At 41.2% G+C, this 24,663-nt stretch overlaps 1 protein-coding gene across 4 annotated transcripts in view; it reads left to right on the top strand.

The window, feature by feature from the left end:
- LOC136857088 (cytotoxic granule associated RNA binding protein TIA1) overlaps positions 1-24,663 on the top strand; it is a 963,365-nt gene that overhangs the window by 781,575 nt on the left and 157,127 nt on the right. The window lies entirely within an intron of this gene.

Raw genomic sequence — 24,663 nt, 5'->3', positions numbered from 1 at the left:
TAATCTTTTGAGTAGTAAGTACGTATTATTTCTCTTTGTATGTATCCGTAAAATTAATGGAGTAGTTTATTATTTCGGCATGGCAGCCAGCTGAGTGGCATACAGCACGGCGTGCTACTTAGTTGACCAGACTGCTCTCTCTCTCTCTCTCTCTCTCTCTCTCTCTCTCTCATATTCCTCCTATATTGTCATTGGTTCTCGTTTAATAAATCATAACCCTATGCCTGCCATATACACCGGAGTGCCAGAGGTCAAAGCAAAGCCAGTTACTAACGCTACGTTATCATACAAAAATATTGCATTTTCATAGTTGGTAATATATTGGCGGGGCGTCTACCCCGAGTTTTAGCTCTGTCCACCCCTCACCCCAGTTCGGGTATATTACATTTGTTTTTCCGAATAATGTGAAGAGATCTGCTTTAGAATTAGCATTGGAAACAAACCTCCCTCCATCTGATATTGTAACGGTGTATGGTCCCATTAACATAATATAAATTTAAATGAACGTGCCCATGGAGACCTACTGATTGAAGAAGACTGACAGAATTCGATTAAAATGGACCCTTACCACATTCGACTATACTTTCCTTCATCTAACAACATGGAAATGATTTTGATTAGCAACTTCAGCAAGGGAAGGTGTTTTAGAATTAACGTATAATTCTTTTCTTAGTCTTTTAGGATTTATTCTACACGCCGCTATTGCATGAACAAATTGAGCCTCACACAGGTTTTCAGTTGAAGATGTTTGTGATGGCTTACCGCTGAGTAGCTTCCTTCATGGATCAGTGGTGGAGTGTTGGCCTCCGGATTCAAAGACCGTGGGTTCAAGTCGGGTAGAGGTATTCTGAATTTTGAAGGGCGGAATGAAATCCATTCGAATCTCCATACCATGCGATATCGGCGTTCTTCAGACACATATTTGAAGTTTTCCCGACAAATTTAAAATTAAAGCACAGCCGTAGATAACCTAACTGAGATCCGGTTCACTCTATCACCTTGTAGAGTAAAATGGAACGTCGAAATTGACGCGCAGGTAGCCCAAATAGCGTCAAATTAAAACGCCTCTACATGATAGCTCAGGCCATGCGATGATGATGACGATGATAATGATGATGACGATGTTGATTAATATTATTACATGCCACGTAGGGATCTAGGATATTTTATAACATGCTAGTTTCAAGTCCTCTTTCGATATGCAACCTTCGTGGAAAGGGAAATAATTTCTTATTACAAATATGTAGTGTGCACCTACACTGCTGTTTGGAGAAAGTGAAACACCAAGACCGAGAACAGTGATCACAAAACATTTTATTCCACAGATTAGGGACATGACGAGATACAAATGATTACAATTACAGACCTGTACATGCTCGGTGACTGTAACTTCAGTACGGCGTAGCGCCACCACGTGCTGCAATCAGAGCCGCTAGACGTCGTGGCATGGAATCACAGAGCGCCTGAATATGCTGCTGGGGAATACTCCGCCACGCTGTTTGTAGGCGCGTTCACAAATCATCAACAGTGGCCGCAGGAAGACCTGAACGAATAGGTTGCCGACCGACCATATCTCAGACATTTTTCAATGGGCGACATGTCAGGCAAACAGGCAGGCCGGGGAAGCAGTGGTACCCGTCGTTCTTCGAAGAAGGCTTGCACATTCCTCGCCATATGCGGCCGGGTATTGTCCTGCTGGAATGTGGCGTGTGGAACGGCCCGCAGGAAGGTCAGGGCCTCGGGCAGTAAAATTATCTGATGTAGCGGTAGCTGTTCAGAATGCACTCAAGAGTAGGAGGCGAGGTTGCATGATATAGGGAATGGTTCCCCTTCCATCACACCTGGTGTTTGTCCGCTATGCCTCTCAACAATACAGTCTGCCCAATTGCGTTCACTACGACGGCGTCTAACGCGTATGCGGCCATCACTGTAGGACAAGTTGAAGCGGGACTCGTCCGAAAACACTACACTTTGCCACTCAGCATGCCAGTATCAGTGTTCACGTGCACATTGCATTCTGCGGCGTTGGTGGTTGCTGGTCAGTGGAAGCCGACGCAATGGCATGCGTGCCACCAGTGCAGCTCTCAGAATGCGGCGTCGAACCGTCGATGCAGACATGTCCACACTCGTTGCAGTGCTCTAACGTTGAGCCAACAGTGGACGAAGCTGTTTTGTCCGTAACGGCCAAGCTAACAAGATGGCGGTCATCTCGCGCTGTGGTCACATTGTGTCGTCCAGCACCCTGTCGGCTCTGTGTACAGCCTTCTTCTCCCCACTGGTTCCACATACGCCTCACTGTTGAAGCAACGCACCCTGTACGAACCGCAATGTCCTGGAACGACAGACCCACCTCCTGGAGCCCAACCATTCTGCTCCGTTCTAACACAACTCACATGCTGATATTCCACCATGTGATGTCGGTGAGGCATAGTGGCACTTGAGTACACGTTTTCACGCACCGACTGAGTGTTGGGTAACAATGAACTGGCCGGCCACACACAACGGCACTGCTGGGCGTACGTGCCCGCCATCTCTCTGCAATTTAAAAAATGTATTATGATTCCGCTCTTCTACACGTCCTCTGATTTTGGCGTGTTTCAGACCAATGCATCTTAGTGCTTCACTTTCTCCAAACGGCGATGTATTGTAAGTGGTGATGCCTAAGGTTATTCTTCTTCTTCCTCTTCTTTATCTCTTTACCCTCCAGGGTTAGTTTCTCCACCGGACTCAGCGAGGAATCCCACCTTTACCGCCCCAAGGGCAGTGTCTTGTAGCTTCAGACTCTGGATCGGGGGATACAACTGGGGAGGATGACCATTATCTCGCCCAGGTGGCCTCACCTGCTATGCTGAACAGAGGCCTTGCGGGGTGATGGGAAAATTGGAAGGGTTAGACAAGGAAGAGGGAAGGAAGTGGCCGTGGCCCTAAGTTAGGTACCATCCCGATTTTTGCCTGGAAGAGAAGTGGGAAACCACAGAAAACCACTCCCCGGATGGCTGAGGTGGGAATCGAAGCCACCTCTACTCGTTTGACCTCCCGAGGCTGAGTGAACCCCGTTCCAGCCCTAGAACCACTTTTCAAATTTCGTGGCAGAGCCGGGAATCGAACCCGGGCCTCCGGGGAAGGCAGTTAATCACACTAACCACTACACCACAGAGGCGGACCCTTAGGTTATTACCATATATTTTTGTTGTTAATACCGAGCTCGATAGCTGTAGTCGCTTAAGTGCGGCCAGTATCCAGTAATCGGGAGATAGTGGGTTCGAGCCCCACTGTCAGCAGCCCTGAAGATGGTTTTCCGTGGTTTCCCATTTTTACACCAAGCAAATGCCGGGGCTGTACCTTAATTAAGGCCACGGCCACTTCCTTCCAATTCCTAGGCCTTTCCTATCCCATCGTCGTCATAAGACATATCTGTGTCGGTGTGACGTAAAGCAAATAGAAAAAAAAATGTTGTTAATGGTCACCAAACAGTTCTTTCAATTGAAAAACTAACACATTCTGGAGTTGTAAACTGTACAGATGTAAAATTCCAAACTTATTTGTCGTACGCAATCATTGCAAGTTGATGAGGAAGTCAACAAACATCGCAGTCCATTTCCGTTCTTCTACTAAGACATAAGATATACCGAGTGGTACAGCTGCCTCTATTAACTCAGTTTAATGCAACCCGTTGATTATAGCCTCATCTGAAAACATTGACCTTGGCTACCCACAGCGATGTCTGGTCTTACTACGCTTTCTACAATTCGTTTATTCGTGTCAACGAAATCATCATTAAAATTCCGAATGATTGTAAAGAATCGTGAAAATTCCGTATCACAGACACTTCATGTACAGAGAATATGATGGCCGAGTGACTAGAAGCAGTGTTGACATAACGCTGGCAAACGACAGTTCGTGATAGCCGAGCGTGCTTGATGTTGGAGCAGGAATGTGGTGTTCGTTAGTCGTAGGTTCGACTCATATAGAGGACGATGTTTTTATTTCGTTGTTAAATGTTCGTGTGAGTCGTGTTGTTGAAGACAAATCTCAATCGTGATCAGTTCTCATGTTGCAGGTACTCTGTTATGTTCATTTCTAAGTAGCTCTTAAGAGAGCTATTTGTAGTAAAATAAGCCATTACCGACAGAGGTGCAATGGGCTTGTGCATGGCCATTCGATTAATGAAGGTAATGTTCAAAATGACCACCTCTTTCGTTAATGCATATCTGAGTATGGAGGTGAGTCATTCTTGCTTGCTGCAGCGTATGTGGTGGAACCTGCCTGCACTTCGCTGTAAAGATTACTATGTGCTGTTTCATGTGCCCTACGAATGAAGTCCAGTCGTTCTTCGAGTCGAACGTGCGCAGTTGTTTGGTTAAATGTGTGAGTCATAATGCTGACAGTAAGTGCAGTGAACTTCATTCGTTGCAGCCTTTTGCCATATAAAAGTCGTATGTTATTATTCCTTTCTGATGTATGCTATCATTTTACAGGTGAAAAGTGACTTTTGAGACTTAAGGAAATTAAACCTTAACTATGAATTTCTGATTAGTATAAAACTAAAAACGGAAAGCTCGGAGCTAGGTTCGAACTCTGAATCCGTCGGAAAAATCACATGCTGGCTGCGATTAGTACCACGTAGCCACTCCATGCGACGAAGATTAGGTCTCGTATCTCTGTACTAATGGAATAACGTACGCTATCACTTGTATGTTACAAGTTCTGAACTCAAATGTGCAAATAGGTTTACCTTGCTGCAAACACCACAGCGTGCTAAAGAATCATGTCTCTCTTAATCCTAGATAGTTTCAACCGTTCCCTACGAGTATGTACCTAATACTTGGTTAAATGAGTCCAGCATTATGTTTCAGGTTGTATTCACAATGAATGTGTCCGTAGTCGGTGCTTACATGGCGATAATTATTATGTCTGTTTGTTATAGCTTCATTAGAAGAATATCTGAGACTTCAAAAAAGTCACGTCTTCGTAAAGGATGCGTAGAAGAGTACGAACTGTAAATTTAAAAAGGCATGACTCAATGTCCGCCTCTGTGGTGTTGTGGTTAGCGTGATTAGCTGCCACCCTCGGAGGTCCGGGTTCGATTCCCGGCTCTGCCACGAAATTTGAAAAGTGGTACAAGGGCTGGAACGGGGTCCACTCAGCCTCGGGAGGTCAACTGAGTAGAGGTGGGGTCGATTCCCACCTCAGCCATCCTGGAAGTGGTTTTCCGTGGTTTCCCACTTCTCCTCTAGGCGAATGCCGGGATGGTACCTAACTTAAGGCCACGGCCGCTTCCTTCCCTCTTCCCTGCCTATCCCTTCCAATCTTCCCATCCCTCCACAAGGCCCCTATTCAGCATAGCAGGTGAGGCCGCCTGGGCGAGGTACTAGTCATTCTCCCCAGGTGTATCCCCGACCAAGAGTCTGAATCTCTAGGACACTGCCCTTGAGGCGGTAGAGGTGGGATCTCTCGCTGAGTCCGAGGGAAAAGCCGAACCTAGAGGGTAAACAGATGATGATGATGATGATGACTCAATAAGGTTTCGAACCCTCACTGCTCCCTGTAGCTTATCTAACACGCCTAATTACGGGCAACTACTTCCTGTGGGAACGTCTCGCTCTTACAACTATGTATTCACGAGGAGAGCGAAAGTTCTCGCTTCATAAAGTTACTGATGTGTTACAGCCTTATGGTCCAGCGGTATGACTTTATTGAACGCTGTAACGGTAGTAATTACATGGCGTAAGCTATCATATCTGCTGTAAAGCATTTGCGTGCCATAGATGATAAAATACTGTGAAAAATGCGTTTCTATCAATTTCGATGTGATGAGACTGTATAAAATGGTGGTGAATTGACATGTCTATATTAATAATTGGTCGTAACCTATCATGTTTCTCTGATACCATGACCACCCTATTCTATCAAAAGAAAATGGCCTCCTGAACCAATCAGGTGCGCAATTCTCCACCGAAAGCTAAAAAAAGCGGTTATGGTTTGCACAGTACAGTAACATTTCGTAAAAATGACTGGAGTTTTGGACTCCACTCTGCATAAAATAGTACAGTGTTTTTCAGATGGGCCTCACTTACTGCCTCTTGTACCGTTTTTGCATTGTGCGGAGAAGTATATATATAACTAATTGAACATAAAATTTTTGTAAGATGTTGCACAAGATAGGATTAAGAGGCATTTAATTCCTAGCTGGTTGCATATGTTTGGGAAATAATAGGGGGAGCTGTACCACCCGGTATATGTGGAATATTGGAAAGAAAATTATTTAGAACTAATAATAATAAATATTGTTATTTGGTTTACGTCCCACTAACTACTTTTTAAGGTCTTCGGAGATGCCGAGGTGCCGGAATTTAGTCCCGCAGGAGTTCTTTTACGTGCCAGTAAATCTACCGACATGGGGCTGTCGTATTTGAGCACCTTCAAATACCACCGGACTGAGCCAGGATCGAACCTGCCAAGTTGGGGTTAGAAGGCCAGCGCCTTAACCGTCTGAGCCACTCAGCCCGGCTATTTAGAACTAATAATAGCCAAGTACCTTATCAAATCTTGGACGTACTGAGTTGTTTGGCTACGCGGTTTGTTCACTTAGCTGTGTGCTTGCATTTGGGAGATGGTGGATTCGAACCCTACTGTCGGCAGCCTTGAAGATGGCCTTCCGTGGTTTCCCATTTTCATATCAGGCAAATGCTGGGGTCTGTACTTTAATGAAATCCTGGTTCGCTTCCTCCGCAATCCTAGTCCTGCCCTATACCATCGCTATTACACCTGATTCAGTCGGTGCGACGCAATACAAACTTGGATGTTGGGGACCAACAAATCGTCCTCAGTTAAGGGTAGGGAGTCGGAATCCTAAAGCATATTAATTTTTAATAATAATTTAACATTTTATGCTAAAGTTTGCATTCGATTGGTTAATAAACTCCCTATAGAATAAAGTTTCCAACTTTTACACAGTTATTGTTAAAATAATCCCATCTTCAAGTGATCCTATTGTAACCTTTCCATTTCCTAAACCAACTAATATAAATGGCTTTTAATTCCAGAAATGTGTAGAGAAAGGTTCATTCCTTACGTTAGTAGTATTTTCCTAGCAAATATGACTGTCGAGGGTGTAGTACTTCGTTAGAAATGTTAAGTAGTTCATTGTATGAGTATTCATAACGTGTTACTTTGATCATGGCTTCTTGCATTTCAAATTTTCGATATAATATGCATCTATATCAGGAAACCTACTGAAGGAGTAATATTCCACTTTTTATTGGCTTTTTAAAACAATTGCGGAAAGACAATCAATACTATAGTAAAATAGTTATCTGAATAAGAGAGATATAATATTTATTCCTTTGAACTGGCTTGCAGTAAGAGGAGATCACGCAACTTATTCAAAACGACAAAAATAGTGATCTCGCAGGTTCCGAAGTTTTATCATGGCTACACTGTTGGTTCAAGTCGAGCAGCAGTAGCCTACATACAGTGAAATCTCCTTACAACGATTACCGACACAACGATAATCACCTCTATGACGATAAAATATTTTGGTCCCGGTTTTATTTCCATTAATTCAATAGAATATTCGTCTCGATTTAATAATACTCTGTTAACGGTAAATCTCTCTATTATGATTACTTTTTCAGGACCCGCAGGCGTGTTTCCCTGCCGGTACATTGATAATACGAACCATGGAAGTCTCAGAAAAACGTGACGCCATCATTTAAAGAGCAGAAATCTACATGAACATTCGTTATTTCCGCAGGAGTTATTCAGACTTGTAAAGCACTCACGAATTTTATTTAGAGTTTTAGTTGTGCTTCGGTAACTTTCAGGTGCAACAAGATCTTTGTGTGTTTTCCTGTCTGAAAAAAATATGAAACATAGTGTCTTTTCCGATGTTTGCAATAGTGTTAAGCAGTGCTAACAACAAATGCTCTGAATAATGAAGTTATTTGCTAATGCGAAAAATACGTTTGATAAAACCAAAACAAAAATGAGTTAGTAAATAACAGTGTACAACACAAAGTTGCCAATTGAACGGGAGGTAAGCTATTCCTCACCTTTTCAACTTTGATTTCGGAATCGCGAAACTTAATTTCATTTTCAGAAAAAGTGATATTATACACGTTATTTTAAAATCGTATGTAAACAATAATACTCGTATATTTATAATTATAAAATTAACAGTTACAAATAAAATAATGTTCTCTGTAGATTATGCAGGATAAGGAAATTAGTAGTATTTTATTCACGGTCTGTTACAGTATAAAGAAAATATATGCTCTTCTGTTCAAATAAAGATCGTAGTTCTCCGTTTCAAATAACTACGGGGCCGATGGCCTAGATGTTAGGCCCCTTAAAACAACAAGCATAATAAGCAAGCAAGCAAATGACGACGGTGCGCGGTCGATACCTTATATCTCACAATGCTCTTTCTATCCATTATTTCCTTACGACTGGTCACGCCTCACAGCCACACATGGATATGCAGTCCATCAGAACAATGTTCGTTTCGTTCATTTTTCTATGCGCACGTGTAAAGGAAACTGAACCTTATTGTACCGTACGGTAGGAATGTAGGCCTATATTTTAATGAAGTATTTACGCACTCCCGCAGTATAATGCCTTTAAGGTTCATTTTCCTTTATACATCACCACAAGAAAACGAACACAACCAACATTGTTCTGATGGACTGCATATCCTTGTGTGGCTGGGAGACGTGACCAGTTTTAAGGAAGATAATAGATCGGAAGGAAGTCTCCGTGGCTCAGACGGCAGCGCGTCGGCCTATCACCGCTGGATACCGTGGTTCAAATCCCGGTCACTCCATGTGAGATTTGTGCTGGACAAAGCGGAGGCGGGACAGGTTTTTCTCCGGGTACTCCGGTTTTCCCTGTCATCTTTCATTCCAGCAACACTCTCCATTCTCATTTCATAGCATCTATCAGTCATTAATAAATCACTTTGGGAGTGGCGACCCCATCGTACTAATAGCCTATATCTGCTTCATTCATTCCATCTCTGACCCGGTCAATGACTGGAAAACAGGTTGTAGGTTTTCATTTTTTTTTTCAATAGATCGGAAGAACATTGTGGGACACGAGGTATTACTCGTGTACAGTCAGTAAGCATGTCGCGTAGACTCATAGTTCCAGCGAAATACCTGTGCACGTGATTGACTGAGTGGAGACATATCTGAGCGGTGACAATCTACAATGCAGCGTCAGTAGTACTCTCCAAGAAACGAAGTCTGAATTCTTTTTGGACTAGTACACCCTCTGGGTCACGGCCCATCATCGCGTTACAATTCTCATGATGTCTCGTAATATCTCTCTTCATAGCACTCCAGATATGTCCGATTGGATTTAACACGCAGCTCTGAGGAGCTAAACGACATATCTAAATCCCAAAACCTGTTCTTCTTGCATAAGTTCTTCACAACGAGAATGGGCTGGGGCATTATCTAGAAATGTAACAATGTCTGGCATGTTGTGACCGTTGTTTGCTACCACTCGTAGACAGTATCTTGGAAACACAGGAAATCATCCTGTCTATGCGCCACGTTTCCTCTACCAGAATTCCAGAGTTGTCGAAAAGATGCAGCCCACAATATGGAGGTCTGGTCCCTTACTCTTTGGTGCCTCAACCATATCTCCTCTCCACGTCGGGAACGTCACGCGCTTCTCCGGAAGTAGAAATTGAAGTATGTTTCAGTTCACCGACAAATCCGAGCACTTTTTCTACGTTAAGATCTTCGGATTTTATTTTATTCTCATCCGTCGGGAAGATTGCGGAATTTCTTGTAAGTTATTGACAGTCAGTCATGGATGTGGGCACGATCTGCTGCGAAACGATGATATCCTTTTTCTGTCTAAGACGGTCACAGATGCTATTTAATGTAAATTGACAGTTTTCTTTAATCCATCCAATCGTGCAGCCTATATCTTCTCCTGACAAAACAGAACGGCGTTCCTTTCGGGGGAACTACCTTTCCTTAACCAGTCATATGCAGTTTTATCATTAATTCCGTTAGCTACAGCCATGAAATTCCACCCTCTCCCATTTTCTGCTTCTCTCATGATACGATTACAGTATTCGTCTGACACTCTATTGTATCTGCCTCTTCTTATGCGGTTTATTTGTGCCCTGTTTTCCATACTTACTTCAGAACTGAATAATTATTTCACCTTATTTATTTCCACAAGCACATACAATATGCAATTAGCTTTTGTATAAAATGGCTACAATAAAATGTTCATTACACTCTTAACTCAGCAACTGAAAGCTTTAAGGCGTTGGATTCTGAAGTATGTTTCATATAGAATGTTTTGTTTTGTACTCATTTCTAAAACATATTTTTACGAAATTGAATTTACTTTTTCTGAAATAGACTCACTTTTCCCGAATTTATAATTACTGTTTCAGAAATTAATGTGATATTTTCCGATTTCAACTTTACTTTTTCCAAAATTAAAATTTGAACGGTATGGTTTTAATTTGGTGGATTCTTTGTGCTTATTACCTGCAAATCTCGTATTTGTCGAATTAAATGTTCTGTGTCTTGAGGTAATTAATGTAGTTCAATTGTAGGATGTTTACCTATACTCCTGTCGAAATGAGAATGAATTACAGCTAAATCCTCGATATAACGATGACTCCCTCTACAATAATATTCTCTGGTCTGCCTGGTATCATTATATCGAGTACTACCACAGTCAATAAGTTCGTGGACTGGCGTTGAGTGAGTGGCCACCCAACACGGCTTGCACAGCTCCACATCGTTCCTCAAAATAACAGCCGTTGGCCGTTATGCAGATTTGGCTAAGTTCCTCTGGAACAAACAGAAAGCGGTGTACCAGGACGTTGTCGTGTTAGCAACAACCAGTTTTTCCTGCGCCACAGCACAGGAGGCTTAAGATATAATCGTGTAACTGTTCTTGTTTACAGTTGCTCCCTGTGGGATGAATTCCATGTGCAGACTGCCTACGTGTTAGAAAACAGTCCAAGCATCATCTTGTCTTTTGACCTGTTTTGTTGTGCTTTCTTCCGTCATGACGATACGGAACGTTTCCGGGCGGCCGATTGTCGCTTCAGTTGCGGATCGTTTTTGGCAGAACATGAGTTTGCTTTTGCTCGAGCTGCGACATACTCGAGTTGCACCGGTCGCATTGAATTACCTTTGCACAGAGACGCTAGGTCTGCTTACACTGTACGTAGTTGCCTCTTGCTGCGACAAGCGAAGAGCTAACCTGTCACCATTTCGTCACCATAGTGACGCTATGTGGTCAGTCCACAAACTATTTATGTACGTATCAACGAGCTAGAAAGAGGACTATAGAGTGGCTATTGAACCGCCATATTTGAATCTACTTGATAGCCACGTCCACCATATTGTAAGCGATCAAATCGAGTGGGCGTGTGATGAAGCAAGTACAGAAGCTGCGGGAATAAATACAGTTTCACAGTTTTCTTTATTAGAGAAGCACTCAAAGATGCATAATGCCTGTTTAAAAGGACATTAAAAATACAAGGTACAGACTACATACTTACATTTTTTTTGCTATTGGCTTTACGACGCATCGACACAGATAAGTCTTATGGCGATGATGGGGCAGGAAAGGGCTACGAATAGGAAGGAATCGGCCGTGGCCGTAATTAAGGTACAGCCGCAGCATTTGCCTGGTGTGAAAATGGGAAACCACAGGAAACCATCTTCAGGGCTGCCGATAGTGGAGTTCTAACCCACTATCACCCGAATACTGGATACTGGCCGCACTTAAGCGACTGCAGCTATCGAGCTCCGTCTTACATATTGTATAAAGAAAGAAAATTAGTGCATTTCCAGTACGGTAGCCCTAATTACAAAACATATCACAATAGTACATTGCCATTAAACAAATTTAGACCTACATACAGGGAATGAAAATATAGAACAGAAAACCTTGAACAAAGTAATATAACAACATCGAGAAATAATTCATACAACTTTAATGAATATGAAAACCTACAACCTGTTTTCCAGTCATTGACCGGGTCAGGAATGTAATGAATGAACCAGATGTAGGCTGTTAGTGCGATGGGGTCGCCACTCCCAAAGTGATTTACTAATGACTGATGGATGCTATGAAATGAGAATGGAGAGTGTTGCTGGAATGAAAGATGACAGGGAAAACCGGAGTACCCGGAGAAAAACCTGTCCCGCCTCCGCTTTGTCCAGCACAAATCTCACATGGTGTGACCGGGATTTGAACCACGGTATCCAGCGGTGAGAGGCCGACGCGCTGCCGTCTGAGCCACGGAGGCTGCTATAACTTTAATAATAATAATAATAATAATAATAATAATAATAATAATAATAATAATAATAATAATAACTGGTTTTTGCCAGTTACCTGGATTTGGCATTTGTATGGATTTAGCCTAATCCTACGATCGGATACCCTTCCGGACGACGACGCCAACCCTAGGTGGAGTGATGTATTTACTATTACGTGTTTCTGTGGTGGTTCGTAGTATGTTCTGTTGTGTGTAGATGAAGAAGGTTTTCCAGTCGCCGATCCAGAGGAATTAACTGTCAACTACCCGGTAAAAATCCTCAACTCGGTCGAATCCGGGACCCTCTGAACCAAAGGCCAGCACGCTGATCATTCAGCCAAGGAGCCGGACACAAAGCAACTTGGCAGGTTCGAGCCTAGCTCAATACGATGGTATCTGACGGTGCTCAAATCCCTCAACCTCGTGTCAGTAGATTTACTGGCACGCAAAAGAACTCCTGCGGGACTACATTCAGGCAACTCGGCTTATCAGAAAAAGTAGTTAGTAGGACGTAAAACTAATAATAATTTACGAAAAATAAGTATTTGTTCACATTACTTCTTTTTCAAAATGCTGGGGAAATGTGCTCTGTAGGATACGATGTAATAATAAATAGTGTTATTAGTTTTTCGTCCTACCAACTACTTAGTACGGTCTTCGGAGACGTTGAAGTGGCGGACATATGTCCCGCCGGAGTTCCCTTACGTGCTAGTAAATCTACTGATAGAAGGGTGACGTATCTGAGCACCTTCAAATACCAAATATGCCAACTTAGCTCAGAAATCCAGCGCTCTACCGTCTGAGTCACTCAGCCAGGCAGGATGCAGTTTATCATGTCTGGCTATCTGGTCAGTTCCTACAAGAAAATAAAAGTAGGCCTACCCTACACGTGCTGGATTGTGCTACACAGGCAACGTAATTCTGATAATCGCCCATAACTGTGTACTTTAGTAAAAAAAAAAATCTTATTTGAAATATGATTACATTCGTCGTGTTTTTCCTACAATTTATGCATTAGCTTGCTACACACGTAGTGAGCATAATTTATTCGATCTAATCTATTAAAAGTAACGCATCGTAAGCGGAAGAAAGGCGCTTAAACTATGGAGTCGCTATTTCGTCTTGGCACCACCCAGAGCGCTGTAGCAGCCATGTTAGCCACTCTATAGTCCTCTTTCTAGCTCGTTGGTACGTATGTACGTAGTTGCCTCTTGCTGCGACAAGCGAAGAGCTAACCTGTCACCATTTCGTCACCATAGTGACGCTATGTGGTCAGTCCACAAACTATTGACTACTACGTAACTGAAAATGCTCACTGAGAGTAATGAATAGGTAAATACGTTTTGAAGGCGCTTTATATGTATCCCAATTTTTACAACGGCTCTCTTATAACACTTGATGTAGAATTACCTTCAGCAGGAAGAGCACTGGATGTAAAGGGCTTACTCTTCCATTGTTCTGCTCATTCGAATTAAGTCCATTATACTTTCTAATCCGTCATGGAGATGAATATACTTGTATTTCGTTTGTTACCCACCCAAGCGTTCTCGAAACAATTCTCTCGTGTCCTTTAGCAAGCACAACAAATGTTGCTGTCCGTTATTTTGTGTTCCCTTGTATTTCTTTCTTACTCGGACTTGTCTGTTGAAATAGCTGTTCACCCGAGAATGTTTATGGAGTTAAGGCATGTCTTGTGGAATTTCATTCTAAGTGAGGTATTTGGAGGAGAGGTAATTTTATTAATTGAATTATGGGACAGGGAAATACGACTAATCTCAATCAAAATTTAGAAATAACCTGAACGCTGCGTAAAATAGAGATTTGATAGCTTTACTTCCCGGGTCTTCTAGACCAGAGATTCTTAAACTATTAAGAGATTGCACCCCTCACTCATGGCTAAAAGTTCAATGTACCCCCACGAAAAATTCCTAAATGATAGGTTTAAACAGTACGAGTACCTGGCTAATTATTAAGGCATTTTAATTGATTATAAACCATTTTTAAATACAAATCGTAAAAAAGACGAGCTTGTGAAATTAACTAATTTTTTATAACTTATCACAAGAAATTTAAGAGATTGTGTCTGTATCAAGTAGCAGTGATGATAAAGTAACACAGGATACCCTACTTGTATGAAAGTTTCACAAAACGGTAGATTATAGCCTCAATATTAGTTTAATAAATAAGGACGCAAAATTTTCTATCTTAATTCTGGAATTCAGACATTGCGAACCATCACAATTTCAATGATATGGGTGCACCTGCAATGCCTAACACAGTTTTCTGATGTGTCGTAGTCCAGGTGAAACTTTCAAGCGAAGCGTGGCTCCGTACAACATATAAGGTACATATTAAAAAACCTAGCAAATTGGCCGTGCGGTTAGGGATGCGCAGTTGTGAGCTTGCATTCGGGAGATAGTTTGTTCGAACTCCACTGGCGGCCGCCCTGAAGATGGTTTTCAATTTTCACACCAAGAAAATGCTGGAGCGGTACCGTAATTGAGGCCACGGCCGCCTCTTCTCACTCCTAGCCCTTTTCTCTCCCATTGACGCCATTAGACCTATCTGTGTCGGTGCGACGTAAAGCAACTTCTAAAGATTTAAAAAATACCATTTAACTTTTTCTTATTTATTTCCAAATTTCGTTTTTTCTTAGTTTTTTCCGTGAAGGCTGCTCGTGTACCCCTCTAAAAGTCTCAGGCTTACGCCTAGGGGTACGCTTACCACAGTTTGAGAACCATTGTTCTAGACCAACAGCTCAGCTCAGCACACTTATGTATTTATTTATTTATTTATTTATTTATTTATTTATTTATTTATTTATTTATTTATTTATTTATTTATTTATTTATTTATTTATTTATTTATTTATTTATGGAGCTGACATTTTATTACGAGAGGCAATCTATACATATAAAGCATAGAAAGCAGAATGTCTGTCTGTCTGTCTGTCTGTCCCTTATACACACCTATACCGCGTCACCAGTCTGAACTAAATTTTGAACACTTAACGTTTTAGGGCCCTGCGGGTAACACTGTGTATAAGAAATGTGGACAGTTTTCTCCATTCCATAGACTCAGGCCCTTTGGCACATTAGCATAGGTTATTAGACTTATTAGATACGAAATGTCGAGTTTATCTTTCAAGGACGAGACAAGGCTCATTTTAAGCGTCACGACGCGAGGAACAAAATTCGGTAACCACGTTTTAAAACCCTAAAACCAACCGTTTTCGAGATATTGGCACCACAATGCCACAGCCCTAGGAATTGGATGAAGAAATGACCGACCGTAACCGTGGCGACGTCAGCTCTAGGGTTCTAGAATAAGGCGTGGTGTTCGAAGTAGGCACGTGCGTGAGTCTGGGCAAGACCAATGAGAGATTCTCTTTAAACATTTTAAGCTTATAGCTAGCGTTAATCAGCCGAGATACTTACGGTTATTGGATCCGCATTTACATACTCTTATCACTATGATGTTTGCGAATAGCACCGGCTATTTACAAGGCTGAGAAATAGAAGGGATATCCCGAACAAAACCTGGTCTTAGCCTAGGGCATTGCTATCTTCATGTAATATCAAATAGTACGCTATATAAAACATCATCACAGTCAAAGAAACTTCAATAAAAATTATAAATTCCATCTGTAGAAGTAATACACAGTCCTAATGCATATTGAAGAAGCCGGCACTTCTCTCTTTTACAGCAATACGATCAGACGTGTTTCTGTGATCTATTATACAGCTTCGTACTGCTCATTTAACTAACTTTTATTCTCATAGACATTTATGTATGTAATATATGTAAGGTCAGTCCTCAGTCCGAAGGCTGGTTAGATCCTAAACAGCTCCACTATTAGCTATCATAGATGGCCTATGTTTTACTGAAGAGGCGTACTAGGGAAAACTCAACGATCACACATATTTTGTTAAAAACTCCCTCTTCGCGATACTAAATTAATTTTTAGAACAATGTTTCACACATTTTGTAGTAGCACTTAATGTTTTACACAGGAGGCTGTTGTGATGCTAAAAGTCTGGAATGTGGATTTGGGTATTCTTATCGGTACCGGTAGTAAATTCGCTGAATTCACGCAGCGAACTCGCCACTCGAGACGTTATAATATGTTATTGGTTATCACTAAAAATAATGTCTTACTCTTTAATTCTAAATCATTAGCTTGCATTTACTCCCTAATACTTTGTAAGATGACGAAGCAGCACTCTACCTTCCCTTCTGCCCTGAACAGAATTTACGTCCACAACATTTCCCTGGCCCTCGATTCCTCTCCCCTCTCCACGAACAGAGTTATTGTCTACGGAATTCCCCTCAACCCCTACAAACAACCACAACCTGAGGAAGGGAACTGGCTTCAGTCCAAACGCAGTCGCTATAAGTAACGCATGATCAGCAGCTTAGATCAGTACAGAAAACTTTATAAAAATTACTAATATTGTCGTGGAGGACTACTACAATCATAATTAATCTCACGTATTCATATCACCACCAATTCACATTCATTGACAAGTTTATACAACGTAAACAATAGTGTACATATTGCGCATAATATAAAGTTATTTGATAGAATCTGACGATGTTCTTGTAGAACGAACTTGTCATTCTTTCTTTAGTAATGTGCATTTTTACAGGTATGTTATAGTTTTATAAATGTTATAATTAGTTACAATAATAAGGAGAATGTCAAAGAACGCTTCGGGATCATCTCCAGTCCTTGTCAAGTACAGATCCTGTAAATTTAGCACATGGCATATAAGCAAAGAACAACATTGAAGTATATTTCGTATATATTCCTATAAGCGTACTGTAATCTGTAAATGTATCTCCTTTGATTACCTCACTGTCCACTATAATTCGTTGACTCGGCGGGTTCTGCGTGACTAAACAAAGATAAGGGGAGGAGGGTAATTATTGCAACCAAACTCACCTCTCCTTGGGAGACATCGCATTAGTACCATCCCAAGGATCATCTAGACCTCGTTACTAAGTAGAGATATCAATATCAAAACTTTGAGAATTGTTCACAAAAGTCATAAAATGTAATTCTCAACCGGAAGTGACGTTAGATATTACCAAGAGGCTTTATATAAATTTCTTACAATTATTTCTTCCCTCTCATTTCTTTCTTCTCTCCTTTTCGTCCCTTCCACATTTCTTATTCTCCCTCTATGTCGTGAGAAATGAAACCCGCTATTATTGGGTCATACTGTCCAAAACTTTGAAATTAGCCTGCTCCAGCAATTTCCAACTTAGTGACGGTGGTATGAGGTGGAGTTTGGGGAGTTGAGGCAGAGTGGTGGTGGTGGTGTTGGTGGTCGAGAAGGAATAGGGCGATGGGGATGCCATCGTTTGCTCCCTCTTAAAACTCCTAGTTTTAACTAAGTGCATTTGTTCTTCGCTTCCATTCTCGTTTGCTGTTTGTCTGCCAAGCCTTGCAATTGGGAACCTAAATACAGTGAACTATCGGTTAAAAATTAGTTGTGAGCACATGTTGAAACAACTATTTGAGTGTATCACGCCTCGTCTCAAATCACGATGTCGCAGAGTCAGAATTAATCGGTTTAAATGCTTCGTTTGTTAAGTCGTATTAATTAATAATTTTACGCACAAGTAATGTAGAATTGAATCGACTTCTGAATTTTATTTCAGTTTAGAGAAAAATTATATCTGTTTTTCCATTGTTTTCTTTCTTATATTGCTGCAAAGCGAGATATGTTGAGAGAGAGAGAGAGAGAGAGTCACCCAGAGGGGATAGTGAGGTTCAATCCCCCCTTTCGAAATATAAATGAACTTGACATATTTGAACAGCATATGCGAGGTTTGCAACCTATTAAGAATTATTATACCCGGCGAGTTGGCCGTGCGGTTAGGAGCGCGCAGCTGTGAGCTTGCATCCGGGAGATAGTGGGTTTGAATCCCACTGTCGGCAGCCGTGAAGATGGTTTTCCGTGTTTCCCATTTTCACAAAGGTCACGGCCGCTTCCTTCCCATTCCTAGGCCTTTCCTGTTCCATCGTCACCATAAGACCTATCTTTGTCGGTGCGACGTAAAGCAAAGTAGCAAATTAAAAAAAAAGAATTATTATGACATCAAACGTTTGAAAAGTAAAATAATTGAATTTAACCTATAAAAACTGAGATTCCTTTAAATATTTCTCAATGAATATAGTCATACTTACTGAAAACATAAATAGAAATGTTAATTTTAATGAGATATATGGATTGTTTGTTTCAATGTTCTTTATGAATTTTGCACCATCGTTCAGTTATTTCCACTAGACACAGTAATCATTCTAAAATGTTATTAGCATCGTACAAAGACCTCAGTCTGAATGATAAGTATTAAATTTTATTATTTAATGCTTATATTCAGTTTTTGGCGTATTTGTTTTTATTTCATGTGGATCATGTTTCTTATATACTTCAGAGATCCTTGTACTTTCATGACATTTCTCCTATTTATCTGGGATCAGTACTTTCGTTGATTAACCGCTGGGTTACGGCAGGATGCCCTTCCTGACGCCAGCCCTAAGTGGAGGGAGGTATTCTCTATTGCGCGTTTGTGGTGGTCAGTGGTGAGATATGTTGTGTGTTGGCCAAGACGTGTATCAAGTGATCACAATGACCCAGACCCCGAGCTGCAGGTAGAAACCCGGCCGGAAATCGAACCCGGGTTCCTATGAATCGAAGGCCACGTAAGCTCACCATTAAACCAAGAAATCGGGATTTTCTGAAATACAAAATTCTTAAAGACATTTTTCAAAGCCTGTATTAAATAATTCATAAAACCTATTCATGTTTGTAAACAAAATATTCAGGTTTTAGTTTCAAATTGTTCATTGTCCTACCGGATTTCGTCCCGAATAGATATCACGTGTTCATCATTATGAACAGTACATGGCAGTCAATAACATTTCATCATTTCGAATATATTACAGATTCTGAGCCACAGAAATTTGAGCAAAAATTCAGGAGATAATGGACACATTTTTCTTAGCGTAAGTTTAGTCACTTTAGTTTTATTTCCTACCAAAAATGGTCATATTTGGAGTAAATAATTATATAAATGCAGTAAAGTTAGTAAGTCTTAAGTAGAATTTGGGCATCGCAAGTCTCACTTTCGTGTTTACTACCAGTCGACTTGTTAATTGTTAATGTTGATGGTTCTCGCGGGTTATTTATTCTAACATCGCTGTACGCCCGCAAGATTTATGAAGACGTATTAAAAACTATATAAATCGTTATTATAAACGTTATTGTAATATACATATATTTGTTTATTTATGTACTTATTTGATTTAAGTGTTACGGTTTATTGTAGTATGGAAATGAATTGATTCTAAACAGATTATTTATGTATTTACGTCAGTAGACGTAATGAGACAGTTAAATTTTCTGCATAGTTGTTTAATATACCTTCATTACTACGCATTTTTAAGGAATACAGGGATGTTTAAATTTGTCCTGTAGATGTTTCTTACTGTGGTAAAGACCAACTATGACCCGGAAAAGTATTAAAGGCTTTATGCACCGGTCAGTGTATTTTTAGTTTGATTATTAACCCCATAGGTACTTTGCTTTCTTTTATACCAGAAGGTAAGGTAAGGGTTATTCTGCCCGAAGGCAGGTCCGAACCTCCGCAGAGGTGTTCCTGAGCCGGAGTTTACGTGCGGTAGGGTGGCCAGTTCCTTTCCGCTCCTCCATTACCTTACACCCACCAACAGCGCGTGGCAACCCATCCAACTCCTGACCACGCCCAATGTTGCTTAACTTCGGAGATCTCAAGGGATCCTGTGTTTCAACACGGCTACGGCCGTTGGCTTATACCAGAAGGAAGAAATCAAATCAAGATTAGCATTAATGCAAAAATAAAAGTGAAGTAGTTTTTTTTTGTTATGGCAGGAGAAAATCTTTTAAAGACACCACTCTGTGTGGGAGTTGGATTTCCACCAACTAATAATCCCTGCCCTCTTCACTCAGCCCATTCTGGAACTGCTTGTCGGCATGACATCAGAATGGAGTGATGTATATTGTTAAGTTCTTCTTTCTCTTCTTTCTCCTTCATCCCCATAATGCTTGTCGCCATAGCCTTTACTGTGTTCCTGCAAACAGGCTCTCCAACATAATCTGAACCAGATTCTCTGGCGTGAGTCGTCGGCCAAGTCGTTGGCAGGCTTTCCTTCGTTCTTCTTCCCATCGAACACAGTAGAAGAAAGTGTGTTCTACTGTATCCCTTTCAGAACAGTACCGACAACCATTTCCCTGCGTCTTTCCCAACTTCATGGCGTATACGCCGAATCTTCCATGTCCTGTCAGGATCTGCGACAGATAGTAATCTACCTGCCGATGTCTATATTTAAGCCAGTCTCCTACGTCGGGTATTAGCTTTTTTGTCCATCGGCCAACATCGGTTGTGCCATCCCATCGGTGTTGCCAGTCTAGTAAGAGTTCGTTCCTCAAGGCTTTCTTTTCTTCAGCAGATATAGTCGCACCCCTTTCATGCCAAAGTTTACTCTCTACAACGAGGAGGTCAATGGGAATACTGGCAGCTACAACTTGTAAAGCTGCTGTCGAAACAGTTCGATATGCACAGGTAACTCTGAGCAACATCTTCCTCTGTACTCTTTCCATAGCTCTTAGGTGAATCTTCCTCCTGAGTGCATTGTGCCAGATAAGTGCAGCATAAAGTAAAATGGAATATACTGCAGAGCACATAATCTGTCTCTTAACTGTTCTTGGTCCCCCCATGTTAGGCATAAGTCTGGCTAATGCCGATGCCTTCTTCTCCGCCTTTTGGGTTACTGCCTTCACATGTGCACCAAATGTGCAATTCCTGTCAATAAGAACCCCAAGGTATCGTACAGACTTTCCTTGGGATAATCACTGTATAATTTAATAAGAAACGGTAATTTTTTCCAGTTCCTGGAACCTTTCAAAATTTACAGCCTCAGTCTTATGTGGAGCCAATCTCAATTTATTATTTACCATCCAAAGGTTAACTCGTCTCAGTGATTCATTTAATCGGAAGGTCAGTTCTTCTACATTCACTGCTATTACCACTATTTCAAGGTCATCTGCATAACCAGTAGATGTTGTCCCTTTTGTCAGCTGCAGGCGTAAGACGCCATCATATAGAATGTTCCACAAGGTGGGTCCTAGGACAGATCCCTGTGGAACGCCAGCACTCATTTCAAGGTCTTCTAAATCATGAAGTCGTATTCTTCGTCCTTTGAAGTACTTAACGATTATTTTTTGTAGATACCGAGAAATGTTCATCCTACGAAGTCCTCTCAAAATAATGCTCCAAGAAGCAGTGTTAAAAGCATTTTTGACATCTAGCGTTATCAAGGCAACCCATTTCTCACTGCTTTCTGCCTGTATTTGAATCACCCTCTCAATAGTTTGGGTTGTGGTTCTACCCTTTCTAAATCCCAACTGGTGGTGGTAGTAGTAGTAGTAGTAGTAGTAGTAGTAGTAGTAGCATGATCTGGTCTAGAATTACAATTTAGGCCTATTCCTTAGGGGCCGATGACCTTTAATGTTAGGCCCCTTTAAACAACAAGCATCAGCATAGGCCTATTCCAAATTATAGCACCACAATTCACTAAATAATTGAAAATTCAACCCTGAAAAGAGCCATTTCTTAAGAAAAGCTTCTTCCTCTTCACATTTATCAAATTCTACATTCATTTTATTCCAAATTAGCAGTGAATAGGGGTTTTCTCCTCTGGCTTGGAGAAAAAATTTGCCTCCAAGTCAAATAGATTTTTCCGCCGCCAGTGCAATATCGAGATTTTTCGACTCATCGGGACTCGTAGGAAACAGATTAGTAATAGGGCATTGTTTTTGCCCTGCGACTCTCCACTATTCGATCCCCCCCCAAAAAAAGACGAAGACTGTTAACGGATCACGGCTGTCTGCGTCTTGGTCATTTCAGTTCTGGAAATTTGGACTGTTAGATCAGCAGCATAGTACTGTTCGTTAAAAGTGGGAAAATGCGTGTTTTTTAATTTAATCGAGTATTTCATATGAAAGCATTGCTTTTAATCACGCCATTCCTACTGACATTACTGTAATGACCTCTGTTCATTTCAGTTGGGAAAACCCCTAAGACAGACTTCCTGAGAATGTAAAAAGGCAGGTGGAGAGTGAGTGTCTGCCATTACTGTATAATGAAAACTTCCCAACCTGATTCGCCTGCCTACCATTACAATGAAAATTCCCTAACCCAGTCATCATATGAGAATATCGTCGGCTTACTTCTGAAACCTCGTATGTCCCGATGCACTTCCTACGCATTATTTTCCTTAAGGCTGGCCACGCCTCCCGGCCCCATATGGATATGCAGTCCATCAGAACAATTTTCATTGTGATCAATTTCCTATGCTGATGTGTAAAGGAAAATGGACCTTACCATACTGTATAGTAGGGATGTTGTTTTCATCACGAATTTACGCACTCCTACAGTATAATGCATTTAAGGTTCATTTTCCTTTACACATTAGCACAGAAAAGTGAACACAATGAAAATTGTTCTGATGGACTGATAAACAATATGTGGCTGGGAGGCGTGACCAAGGAAAATAATTGTGAGATACGAGGTTTTAGAAGTAAGCCGTCGGTATACGTTTGGTGACTTCCCCGTCGCGTTTCTAGGGTAACGTTAAAGAGCTTCGCAATTTAATACAATCTTGCTCACAACGTGCACACTACTTAACCTAGAATTCTGTATACAATGTAGAATTCCGTAGCGAAGCACGGGTACATCAGCTAGTTTATTTATAAAGGTAGGAATGTTTGTAGATCTAAGTAATTTTCATGCTCGATTTCTTTGTAATTTATTTCTGAACATTATTTCATAACTTTAAATCGATACTGAACAATCAGTGAATTTCACTCCTAGGAGCCTAAAACATCTCTCTGAAAGTCTGATTAAGCTTTTGAGAAATGAATAATTATCAGCCGAGTTTAGAATATCGTGGGATCATAGATGTTAGTACTTCACAAGATGTGAACAACAACGCATAGCTAGGTAGCATAAACCAGGATATGCTGCGGAAAATAAATTCTCAGAATAAGAATTATAAGAGTAGGTGGAGATACAGTAAACGTAAGGAATCTAAAAACATCAAAAATGAACTTTGAGACTTAGCAGGAGAAATATTGTAAGTTAATGATCTGAGTAGTTCTAAACCCTCCTCCTTCTGCCTTGAAAGGAGCACTAGCAGGTGGGCTTTAGGAATACTTGCTCCGTTTTCTCGCACGTTTTGGCCTGCAAAGTTCGTGCTATTTGCGCGTTAGAACTCTGCTTGCACACTAATGGGAGAAATGCATCAGCGTTGTAAGAAAATCTCCCTGCTTAGTAGGTCATGTTCCAGGCGAGCTAACGTTTCTCCCAGGGTATATAAAAAGGGAAGTCCCGTTTCTACCTGCGACTTGCGACAAAACTCGTAAGTTACAGTATACATGTCCTATTAAAGCTCATAAAAGGAATATCACGTGGGAGGATACTGTAACCTCTCTGGAACGCTTGAAGAGTTAAATACAAACGTAAATATTTATTGCTGCCGTATTTTCATCCACTGTTCAGTGATACAGGATAGCCAAGCGAGACCGTGTATGCTAATTGCGGAACAAATAAGAAAAAATAACCCAGTTCCTTCCTCGCTCTGATAAGGGACATCCGATTTGCGTACCAGCCCGCATAATGAGATATCCAAGTTGCGTCTCGTCTTTTAAATCACACGTTTCCCTTTCAACGTAATCAAATTTGCGATTGGCCACCAAGTGTACAAGTTAGAAGTAATGGTTAAGCATTTGTGATGTAGTTGAACATTTACGGCAGAAATGTGTGTGAATTGGCTTTTATAGTGGCCCGTCCGCCACCTGCGATCTCGTTTTACACAACCTGCCACATTTACTACAATTCTGAAAAACATCGGGCCCTCTCGCTAATCCGTGCTAATATAATGATATGTGTGGTAACGGACTTGAAGATGGCAGGAATCGTGATCACCACTATTAATTAATAATAATTAATAACGGTTACCTCGAATCAACAGGTAAAACGTGAAAAGATACGAATAACACGTGCGTTACAACGGGAAATGCACACATAGACCAACAACAGGTATTGTATAGGCTGAGAACTGCCCGCTGCATGGCAAGCTTCACAATAGCTCACTTGGCAGGGACGCGGTCGGACGGGGCTTGATGGATGGTACGGAGGTTTCAAACTCACGCAAGTAAGGTTTTGATTTTTATAAATTTCCAATGTCTTGGGATGTGGCAACGTTGCATACTTCATAGTTTCCACAGACTTATTTCTTTGGAACT

The sequence above is a fragment of the Anabrus simplex genome, chromosome 1, assembly GCF_040414725.1.
Source record: "Anabrus simplex isolate iqAnaSimp1 chromosome 1, ASM4041472v1, whole genome shotgun sequence".
NCBI classification, from domain to species: domain Eukaryota; kingdom Metazoa; phylum Arthropoda; class Insecta; order Orthoptera; family Tettigoniidae; genus Anabrus; species Anabrus simplex.
This window is presented reverse-complemented; position numbering and strand designations above follow the sequence as displayed.